Raw genomic sequence first — 4,012 nt, forward strand, 5'->3', positions numbered from 1 at the left:
AGAAATCAAACCAATGGCAGTCTTGAGCCAGGGATGACGGGGAAATGCCAGGAAACAAGCACAAGGCAATTTTTTTTGAGATGATAGAAATTTCTGTAGTTTGATTGTGGTGTGGGTTAGATGGTGTACAGATTTGCCCAAACTCAAGCTACACATTTAAAATGGGTACAATTTTAAGTATAAAATATGCCTTAATAAAATTGACTTTTAAAAATATTTTGTAAACTTTTTAATATTTTTTTCCTTCTTACACTTTTACTTTGAGACATGATAGGAAAATTCTACAAGTACACATGGAAAAATAAGACGTGATCACAGTGAAAATTGGAGACAAACCAGAAACCTTTAACGCTTGTCAGCCAATGTGGAAGCTAAAGTTCTGAGAGGGACATGCTGCAAGGCTGACAGGAATGGTAAACGGTATTCCTCTCTTTCTTCCTCACCCTCTCCTTCAACAGAATCCACACCAATCTCCTCATAATTCTTCTCCAGGGCAGCTATGTCCTCAGAGGCCTCAAAAAACCGTCCTTCCTCCATGCTTTCACCCACTTACCAGTGAATAAATCATACATACATCAGGTGAAACTTGTGGTCCAGGTGAGCCCAGGACTCAGCAATGGCTGTGGTATTGCTCAGCATGCGCACAGCTCATTGTACTTTGGCCAGGTCTCCACCCGGTACCACAGTGAGAGACCTGTAATCAATACCAACTTTGAAGCCAGTGGGGTACCAGCCCACAAAGGGGATGCTTGGTCTTGTTGGTGGCAATGGCAGCACTGACGTCTTTGGGAACCACACCGCCATGATACAACAGGCAGCAAGCCATGTATTTACCATGGTGAGGGTCACATTTCACCATCTGGCTTTCTGGCTCAACTCACATACTAGTGGTCTCTGCTCAGGGGACTGTTCATGGTAGGTTTTCTCAGTAGAGATGACAAGGGCATATATGGCCAGAGGGAAATGGATGTGGAGATAGGATACCAGGCGGGTCTGGAATTCTGTCAGATTGAGGGCTCCATCAAATCTGAGGAAAGCAGTGACGGAAGACACAATCCGGCTAATGAAGCAATTAAGGTTAGTGTAGTTTGGGCACTCAATATTGATATTTCTATGACAGATGTCATAGATGGTCTCTTGTCTATCATGAAGGCACAATCGAGTGCTCCAGGGTGACATGGGTGGTGAATAGGAGTTACAGGGCTCAACTACAGCTGTGGAAACCTGGTGGATTGGGTATATGGAGAACTCCAGCTTGGACTTCTTGCCATAATCAATAGTTATTCCATCAGCAGGGAGGTGAACGCAGAACCAGTTCCCCCTCCAAAGCCGTGGAAAACCAAGATGTCTTGAACACCTGTGTGCTTGTTGGCCACTTTCTGAATTTAGTCCAAGATAAGGTCAAAGATCTCCTTGCCAGTGGTATAATGCCCTTGGGCATAGTTATTGGCAGCATTTTCCTTGCCTGTGATGAGCTGTCCAGGGTGGAATAGCTGGCAGTAGGTACCAGTGTAAACGTCACCAATGACTATGGGTTCCAGGTCTATAAACACTACCTTGTGCACACACTTGCCAGCAACCACCTCACTGAAGAAGATGTTGAAGGAGTCATCTTCTGTCAATTGGCATCTGGCCATTGGGTTGGATGCCATATTGCAGGCAATAGAACTCCAGTAGACATTGCTGATCTGGACACCAGCCTGGCCAACATAGATAGTGATGCAGTTGTGCGTGGTGGCTACAGACTAGGAGGCACGGGCAACAACAGGAGCAGACACCGGATCCCAGTTATCGTCCCTAACAAGCTGAGTTGAGGTAAGTCATGCACTGACTCTATAAAGTTTTTCTAAAAGGAGGAGTTATATCATTACCTTTCTGTTATGGACTGAATTGTGGCGCCCTCAAATTTGTATATTGAAGTTCTAACCCCCAGTACCCCCAGAATGTGATTGTGTTTGGGGATAAGGCCTTTAAAGTGATCATTAAAGTGACGAGGACATTAGGATGGACCCTACTCCAATGTGACTGGTGTCCTTATAAGAAGAGGCAATTAGGAGACACACACACCCAAACATGTACACACACACATACCAGGAAGACCATGTGAAGACACAGGGAGAAGACAAATGTTTACAAGCCAAGAAGAGAAGTCTCAGAATGAAACCAGCTCTGCTGACACCTTAATTTTGGATTTTTTGCCTCCAGAATCGTGAGGAAATAAATTTCTCTCATTTGAGCAGCTCAGTCTGTGGTACTTGTTACGGTATCCCTAGTAAACTAATACAGGCCTACAGGGTTATGGAGATAATTAAATTAGATTATGATTCATGGAAACACAAGATATAATAACTTTTTTCCCTTCTTGATTTTCCTAGTAACAACCAGGGTTAGAACTACTCATATTTATATTCAAAATTAATTGGGAAGACTGAGATCCCTTTCCAACACCTGGAAGAATTCCTAAACCCTTCTGTTCTACAACTAGATTAGAACCTTCTCTTTCTAAGCATCATGACTCTAGTATTACCTTTTAATATAAATGAGCTTTTAGTGAGGTTAACATTCATCTGATAAGCTATTAAAATATTTAAATGCTTCAGTATCTTTCATAAATAGCTGCTATCCTAAGTCTACTGCTCGCCCTCAATTCCCTCCCAGAGCAGCTCTCCGGGTCCCTCCCCTGGGACCTAAATCTTTCTAGGATCCAGCACCTGAAGGGATAATGTCTGACAAAAGTGAGGCCATCTGTTCTTATAAGTCAATGCCCCATGCCACACTTACGATTAGTTATTTTGACTAGCACTGGTTTTAGGGATGTGGTTTTTTTTTCAATATATGAAATTTATTGTCAAATTGGTTTCCATACAACACCCAGTGCTCATCCCAAAAGGTGCCCAGGGATGTGTTTTGAGAATGGGGCAAAAGGCAATAAGGATTATTAACTTGAGAAAACTTTTTTTTTTAATACAGATTTGTTCGATATGGGGTACATGTTTATTTTGTCGGCCAAATGTAAGCCTGGGCCATTTCAATTTAAGCACACTTGAACAAGATAACGTTTGCAACGTTTTAAGGTACAAAACCTTACTTGTACACTCAAAGTTAGGGCCCGGTCTTCATTAACCTCCTCTAGTGTCAGGTGTTTGTGATGTCTGTCCACTTCCGTGCTCACAAATATAAACCAAGCCTGTGTGTGTGTGTGTGTGTGTGTGAAAGAGAGAGACAGAGATAGACATGGAGACAGAGAGATGGAGACAGAGACAGAGCGGGCATGTGCTCTCATAAAGGTCGAGCTTTTTTGGTGTGCTGGCAATCTATCAGCAGAGCGAGGGCTGTCTTCTGCTGGTGTTGCAATACAGTATAATAATGCTGCATTTAAATTATAAGTGTACTCACCGTGCAGGATTTAAAGCATTTTGCTTGGAACTAAAACTAAAGCAAATGAAAGCATTTAAAATAAAAACTGTCAGCTATGACATCGTTGTTCCCATTGCAATGCCATTGAGTTATTTCCAAGAGCTCAGGCGATTTGATAGAGGAGACGCAGATGAGGTTTTCTCTGGTTTTGCGGCAAAGCTCACTTACTCGCTGAGTGCGGTACCACTGTTGGTCATGGGAGGGCTGCAAGATGCAGTTGGCCATAAATGCCTCTGTTACCTAAGAATTACTAATCAGTAAAGTATTGGAGGAAACTGTGGCATCCTAGAAAAATATGCTCCCTCTCCCCTCCATCCTATTATTGGGATACGACCGACTCCCCAGAAATGGCATGAATTTTTATTTCGAAAGAAGAGTTCGATAGCTGTGCCTCCCACTCTTGTGAAGTTTCAGAGTGTGAAATGTGGAAGTGAAGTCGAACTGTCTGGATTGAGAAGTGTGGGAAGATTTCAAAGGTTGAAGCTTTAAGACATGTGTGTGGGAAGGGAGCAGAAATTGCAATTGGCTATTAATACCAAAGGCTAATAGTTATCACCATTGTTATCATCGATAAAGTTTTATTTCCACCTACTAG

The 4,012-nt window shown here is 42.6% G+C and overlaps 1 pseudogene; it reads right to left on the reverse strand.

Moving 5' to 3' along the window:
• Nucleotides 1-345: 345 nt before the first annotated feature.
• Nucleotides 346-3,642, reverse strand: LOC125164827 (tubulin alpha-1B chain-like; annotated as a pseudogene).
• Between the last annotated feature and the right edge of the window lie 370 nt (nt 3,643-4,012).

The sequence above is a fragment of the Prionailurus viverrinus genome, chromosome B1, assembly GCF_022837055.1.
Source record: "Prionailurus viverrinus isolate Anna chromosome B1, UM_Priviv_1.0, whole genome shotgun sequence".
Lineage (NCBI taxonomy): Eukaryota > Metazoa > Chordata > Mammalia > Carnivora > Felidae > Prionailurus > Prionailurus viverrinus.